This window comes from Triticum dicoccoides, chromosome 1A (assembly GCF_002162155.2).
Source record: "Triticum dicoccoides isolate Atlit2015 ecotype Zavitan chromosome 1A, WEW_v2.0, whole genome shotgun sequence".
NCBI classification, from domain to species: domain Eukaryota; kingdom Viridiplantae; phylum Streptophyta; class Magnoliopsida; order Poales; family Poaceae; genus Triticum; species Triticum dicoccoides.
The window spans coordinates 235267733-235275971 of NC_041380.1; positions in this window are offsets into that span (position 1 = coordinate 235267733).

An 8239-nucleotide genomic window follows, 5' to 3' on the forward strand; every position below is an offset into this window, starting at 1 on the left:
CACTCTTACTTATCGAAAGGACTACGATAGATCCCCTATACTTGTGGGTCATCAAGAATCTTTTCTTGCGCCGTTGCCGGGGAGTGAAGCGCCTTTGGTAGGTGGAATTTGGTAAGGAAAAATTTATATACTGTGCTGAAATTTACTGTCACTTGTTACTATGGAAAGTAATCCTCTGAGGGGCTTGTTCGGGGTATCTTCACCCCAACCAGTAGAGCAAAGAGTTGCTCCTCAACCTACTGAACCTATTGAAAATGAATATGAAAATGAAATTCCTTATGAGTATCCTTCGGGTATGATAGAAAAACTGCTAGCTAATCCTTTTACAGGAGATGGAACAAAGCATCCTGATGAACACCTAATACATGTGGATGAAGTTTGTGGATTATTTAAGCTTGCAGGTATACCCGATGATGTTGCTAAGAAGAAGGTCTTCCCTTTATCTGTGAAGGGAGATGCATTGATATGGTATAGGCTATGTGATGATACGAGATCATGGAACTATAGAAGATTGAAATTGCAATTTCATCAAAAGTATTACCCTATGCATCTTGTTCATTGTGATCGCAATTATATATATAATTTTTGGCCTCGCGAAGGAGAAAGCATCGCTCAAGCTTGGGGGAGGCTTAAACCAATATTATTTTCATGCCCCAATCATGAGCTCTCAAGAGAAATGATTATTCAAAAAATTTATGCTTGGCTTTCTGATAACAATCGCACCATGCTTGATACTTCTTGTGCTGGCTCTTTTATGATGAAGACTATTGAATTCAAATGGGATTTAAATATAAACATAGACCTGTGGTAGGCGTGCCTGTTATTTCTGTTAAACTAGGAGATCATTGTAATCATGGCTTATGTGATATGGGTGCTAGTGCTAGTGTTATACCTTATGACTTATATAAAGAAATCAAGCATGAAATTGCACCTACTGAGTTAGAAGATATTGATGTCACAATTAAACTTGCTAATAGAGATACTATTTCAGCAATGGGAATTGTTATGGATGTTGAAGTCTTCTGCGGGAAAACTAAATATCCTACTAATTTTCTTGTTCTTAGTTCCCCACAAGATAGCTTTTGTCCCATTATATTTGGTAGACCCTTCTTGAATACAGTTAATGCTAGGATAGACTGCGAAAAGAATGTTGTTACTATTGGCTTGGATGATATGACCCACGAGTTTAATTTCTCTAAATTTAGTAAACAACACCGTGAAGAAGAATTGCCTAGTAAGGATGAAATTAGTGGTCTTGCTTCTATTGCCGTACCTCCTAGTAATCCTTTAGAACAATATTTGCTAGACCATGAGAATGATATGTTTATGAATGAAAGAAGGGAAATAGATGAAGTATTCTTTAAACAGGAACCTATGCTGAAACACAATTTGCCTGTTGAAATCCTAGGGGATCCTCCTCCACCTAAGGGTGATCCCGTGTTTGAGCTTAAACTGTTGCCTGATAATCTTAAATATGCTTATCTTGATGAAAAGAAGATATATCATGTTATTATTAGTGCTAACCTTTCAGAGCATGAAGAAGAAATATTATTGAAAACTCTGAAGAAGCACCGTGCTGCTATTGGATATACTCTTGATGATCTTAAGGGCATTATTCCCACTCTATGTCAACATAAAATAAATTTGGAAGCAGATGCCAAACCAGTTCGTGATCCTTAATGACGTCTGAATCCTAAAATGAAAGAAGTGGTAAGAAAAGAAATACTAAAGCTTCTGGAGGCAGGTATAATTTATCCCGTTGCTGATAGTCAGTGGGTAAGTCCTGTTCATTGTGTCCCTAAGAAGGGAGGTATTACTGTTGTTCCTAATGATAAAGATGAATTGATTCCACAAAGAATTATTACAGGTTATAGGATGGTAATTGATTTCCGCAAATTAAATAAGGCTACTAAGAAAGATCATTACCCCTTACCTTTTATTCATCAAATGCTAGAAAGATTATGCAAACATACACATTTCTACTTTCTAGATGGTTATTCTAGTTTCTCTCAAATACCTGTGTCGGCTAAAGATCAATCAAAGACTACTTTTACATGCCCTTTTGGTACTTTCCTTGTCCATACTTCCTCTTGCGGTTCTCAATTTGCTGCTGCTTTCCTTCAATCATAAGAGCACGATCTACCAACTCCTGGTAGTTGTTGAAGGTGGCTACCATGAACTGCATACTCAACTCATCATTCAGTCCTTCCAGGAATTTCTCCTGCTTAGCTGCATCCGTAGCAACATCATCTGGGGCATAACGTGCTAGTTTACTAAACTCCTCCACATACTGGCCAACTGTCCATCCTCCTTGGCGCAAGTTATGGAACTCACGCTTCTTCATGGCCATTGCTCCTGTGAAACATGGGCAGTACGAAAAGCCTGCTGAAACTGGTCCCATGTGACAGTGTCGGCTGGGAAAGTGGCTGTGAAATTCTCCCACCAGGATGCTGCGGGTCCTTCTAACTGATGTGCGACAAACTTCACCTTCTCCGCATCTGTGCATCCTGCTGTGGTCAACTCCCTAGCTATCTTGCGGAGCCAATCATCTGCTACTATCGGCTCGGTGCTACTGGAAAACACCGGCGGATTCAGCCTAAGAAAACGGGCTAAGTGGTCAACAGGTGGTGGTGGTGGTGGGTTGTTGTTGTTGTTCCCCTGATTTTGATTCTGAACTAACAACTGCATCAGGGTGTTCTGCTGCTGGATCAACTGAGTGAGCTCCGGCGGAAAGGTAAATCCGGGTCACGTCTCAGAGGCATCTGAGGGTTTAGAAAAGACGAGATATAAGAATAGAGGGGGTCTAAAGAGGAAAACACTACCCATATGCACATGAGGCAAAAACAAACAATTCACATCATTTAATCAAACAAGGACATACAATCGATCTAACTATCGCAAAGTGCTCGGACTACTATATTTACATGGTGGACTTCTACTACTGATGAGGTGGTCTACTAGAAATATTCTACGGTTGTAGACTCCATGATATCTGCTCCTGCTTCATCAACATAGTCATCATTGCTACTATCTTGTTCCGAATCGGTGCCCTCAATGATGATGTAGTCTTCCGGGCTAATCTCCTTGGGTTCTTCGTCTTCATCTACTAGTGTCGGGCCTCCCATAAATATTCCAATCTTCTTGATCAGATCGTCATTATTCTCCGCCAATACTTCAATTTCTTCTTCCAGTCAAAAAAATAAATACTTCAATTTCTTCTTCATAATCTTCACGTGTAGCCTTGAGTTCTTCCTCCAGTTCCTTGATTCTAGTCTTAGCCTTCTTCAGATCTATCATGTCGGCGCACATCTGATTCTCCTATCGTCGAATGTGCTGGCTTAACTCCTGAATAAACGCTGCAATTGATCTATCTTTCCTGGTGCTGATCATCTCCCAGTGTTCATCTCGGCGCCCACAAATCTGGTAGATAGTATCCTTGAGATCCTTGCGGTAGACTTCTCCAATGCGTCCCATGGCGATGTGAACTGCCATACTCTTTCCTAGACTCCAAGTTGGTGCATCAAAAGAAAACTCTATGGGCTCAGTGACTGGCATGAACGTCCTTCCTGGAACTTGAACTTGTATCATCCAGTGCTCTTCTTCAGGTAGAGTGGCGTTGTAGGTTCCCGTGAAGCTTGGTATTCCTATGTTCAGGTATCTAGTGACTTCCTTCAAGTGGCGTCCAAAGGGTGTATCTTCACCTGGTTGGGTGAACTTGTTTCTTGCATCCGCCATCCTAAAGAGTAGAAAATATGAGAAGTCAGAAGATAAGAGAGTGAGTAGTGATCTAGGTCTTTAGCTTAGTGGTCGTGTCCTACAGTCAGCGTGTGCTCTGATACCATCTCTGTAGCGACCAGACCTCAAACAGTCTGATCTCTGTGCTCTGGTGTCATCCCTAGATCAGTAATGCTGACACCACACAGTACTCGGAGGATTTATAGCAGAGTAGCAATCACACACTTATTACATCGAGTGTCTCAAAAGAGAACTTATTACAATAAATATGGCTTAAGGCCATCTAATAACGATAACAGCGGAAGGCTTGGAAGATAAGTGAGTCCATTAACTCCAACGGCATCACTGAGTATAGAACCACGACCTAAAAATCCTTAATCGTCGTCTGAAAAGTCTGCAACATTAACGTTGCAGCTCGAAAACGGGTCGGCACATGGAATATGCTGGCAAGGTAACACATAGAGAGTAATGGAATGCAACAGCTATACTATATGCATATTTGGCTGGTGGAAAGCTCTATGGTTACAGTTTTTGCGTAAAGCCAATTTTTCCCTACTTCAAAGGAATAAATTTAATTACTATCAGGGTGGTTGTTAAACATTGAGAATGGTTGACAGCATTCTCAATCCCAATTAAAATCATCATTAAAACCCAATAAAAATTAACTTTAGAGTAACATGTTGAGATTCACATGAAAATTCAGGTACTAGATACTCAAGATGTCCATAACCGGGGACACGGCTAATCATGACTAGTTTGTTACACTCTGCAAAGGTTTGCGCACTTTTCCCCACAAGACTCGATCACCTCCGTTTGTTTTCTCGCACTACATGGTGTTTGAGAAACGGATGACCGAGACATAGTCTTTCAGAAGCGCTAGCACCTTACGATCGGGTAGACCGTACCACCTACATCCCCTACATCTGCTAGTCTACCACTGTAAGAGTTCGCACAACTTAATGGCTTGTGGCTGCACACGGAAGTTTCTAGTATGAATAATCTCATGATCCCTTTGAGCCTGGGTGGCGGTCCAAAATAAAAACAGGCAAGTCCTGTAATACCCAGGTGCCTCAATCCACCCAGATGTGTGTTAGGTTGCCACCTTAGATAAACCATTAATTAACAATCTCACATCTGTCATGGATATCACTCACCCAATCCACGTCTACTAGCATAGCATGGTGATGAGGACATCAATACCATTGTTACACCCACAGCCCCTACTGCTACATATACGGGACCAATTACTAGAGCTCGCGCACGCCAATTAAATTATCAGGTACTTTCGTTTCTTGGTAATGATTCTAATGTTCATGAGAATATGATGCTGCCTAAATTGTATACATTTGTTTTGCTTACAAATGAAGGGCCTAGCTTGGAGAAGGATGAACATTGGAGCAAGAACAAGCATGGAGATGATGCCATGCGCAAGGGGAACAAGAACGGAGTTACAAGTGATGATTTCAGGACTTTGAAGCCACCATAATGGGTGCATGAAGCCTTGGACGAAATATACAAGATGCCACTTCATAAATTTCGTCCCGAGGCTATTATAGGTGTTGCGTCACCTTTTTATTGGGCCAGGCCCATGTAATTTCGAAATACATAAGTATAGGCTATTTTTAGAGTCCGTATGTGTGGGGAAACAAGAGATAGGGTTGATTTCGGACCCCTCCACCAAGGGCCACGAAATTCCCCCTCTCTTCCTCCATATATACAGCCCTTAGGGCACCGTTTAGACTTTGGGTTTTGTTTAGATTAAAAGTTCGCCATAGCTGCAACTTCACGTACTTCGTTTGTGTTCAACGACAAGACAAAGGCGTCACAGAATCCCACCTTGATCAATAAAGCTTTCATCTTATATTCGCAATATCCAGATTGCAATCTTAGTTTCTTGCTTGTTCTTCGTTTGCTCGCAGGAAACAGACCCTCGTGGTCAGGTTGATCGTGCTCTGGCGTGGTCAATAACCTCTCGGAGTTGGTTTAGCGATTGCTAAGGCGCGACGTCCTCGCACGTTCGTAGTCGGATCGTCAAAGTCGACTTCCACCAAAGCGATATCCATCATCTCATCGAAAGACGGGACACCTTTGCCTCTATCAAGTGGTATCAGATTTCTAGGTTGCTCGGTGAGATTTTACAGTTTTTCGTAGTTTAGATCGAGTCTGTTCTTCATACCTATAGTCCACGAAAAAGCCAAAAAAAAATTAGGGTTAGTTCATCCCATCCAAACTAATCTGAGCCTTGCATAATCTTTTCTGTATTTGCTTTGTTGAATTTGCGGTTGCATCGTCGTGTCCAGTTGCTGATCTTAGCGTCTAGTCTTTTAGAGTTTCGAGTTCTGTTCACAGGTTGTCACGTCGCCGCTGCCATATATCACCATCGCATCATCATCGACGCTGTTGCCATATACCACCACCACATATTCACCGCCAATCCGAATCCATATACGCCACCACATATCCGCCGCCATCACGCCAATCCGAGTTCACCTGCAACATATATCCGCCACCTGTCCGTGTTCCACCAGATTCATCTCTGCCACCAGTCCGAGTTCCACCAGTCCTAGTCCGAGTCCAGTAATTGTTGCATTGTTCTCGATTTCCAGATCACGCGATACTCCGAGTCGTGACAGAGAAGGACTCCCCAACTTCTGAGCCATCCACAGAAGAAAAATAGTTCCAATTTCAAAAAAAAAACTAAGTCTGGAAAATTCTGGCTAGGCAGTTTTTAGACCATTTGTAGACTTTTTTGAAAAAAAATTGTTGCGGAGCAAAAAAAAAGAGGAAAAAAAGTGCAAAAAAAAGAGAAAAAAAATTCAGAGTGTGCTCCTCCCTTGTTTATGTGCCGCGCCGTGATTTTGTTGGTGTTCTAGGCTCGCGTCTCTAGCATAGTCTAGCCTAGGACCAGCACAGTACCGTCGTTGAGCGTTTATTCAACTTTGCATCTCTGAATTGATTATTGCTGACCCTTTTTGCTACCATATTATAAGCCTTCCCAGCTCCACATACATCTACGTCGTACGTTTGACTCTCCCTGGTAATCGCTCTATCCAAGCTTTGAGAGTTTTGACTACAACGGTTGCCGATCACCGCCTGTTGCTGGGTAAGAACTGGTAAGAATTTGAGTTTTGCTTGACGGATTTGTGACACCCACCACCACCACTTGTTCGTAGTCTGTAGGATCATATTCTTGTGTGTTTCTATTGCTGCTAACCATGCCAGGATCACAAGCCGACGAGATTGACTGGGAGAATTTATCGAACACGGAGTTTCATGATAAGTTTCAGCAAATGATGACTGAACAGGTGCAAGATGTGCTGAACAATTTTGAAGAGGCCATGGAGAAGATCACTGGCCTTGAGAAGATGTTCGAAACAAAGCTCGATAACAAGTTTAATGAATTGCTCGCGCGTCTTCCACCACCACCACCCGCTGCACCTAACGCACCTCTCCAACAACAACAACAACGACTACCTCCACGTCGCGAAACAGACCTCCGCCGAGCAAGCCGTGTTCCTCTTGCGTTTGGCCAAACTGTTGGTGCTGCTGTTGATACTTTTGTGGCTCCTGCTGCTGATGCGGAGGAGGATGATTATGTGGGAGATTATGAGGATGAGGTTGATCAAAATCAGCACTACGTGCAGCCACCTGTACCACCACCAGCAGGTCGACCTCAGGTATATATTCGTAATGGTAGGCCTGCACCACCACCTCAGGTACGAGATGATGTCCATATTCCTAAACTGAAATTGAATATTCCACCATTTGAGGGTAGATATGTTCCTGATATATATCTTACTTGGGAGTTAGAAACTGAACAACGATTTACATGTTTACAATATCCTGAGGAGAGACGAGTTGCTGCTGCTGTTTGTGCTTTCACTAGTTTTGCATGTGTATGGTGGTCTGAACATTGTAGATTATATCCTATTCCAACTACTTGGGCTGCTTTGAAAACTGCTATGCGTACGCGTTGGGTTCCACCATATTATCAACGTGAATTGCTTCAAAAATTGCAGCGTTTAAGACAAGGCAAAAATTCTGTAGAAGAATATTATCTGGAATTACAAACTGGCATGATTAGATGTGGTATTGTTGAGGAGAATGAAGCTATGCTTGCACGTTTTCTGGGTGGATTAAATAGAGAGATTCAGACCATTCTAGACTATAAGGAGTATACTAATATCACTCGTTTATTCCATCTTGCTTGTAAAGCTGAACGTGAAGTGCAGGATCGACAAGCATTGGGGCGAACTAACTTTTCTGCAGGCCGACCTTCATCATGGACACCACGTGCATCTTCTACTTCAACTGCACCAGCACCTCCATCCGGTGCCACCTCCAGCCGTGATACAAGAAAACAGGCACAACCACCATTATCTGCCAAGAGCGCACCTGCGGGGCCTGCATAGCGTTCTTCTTCTTCCATGGCATCAACAGGGCACACAAGTGATATTATTTGTCGTCGTTGTAAGGGAGGAGGTCATTATGCGAGGGAATGCAA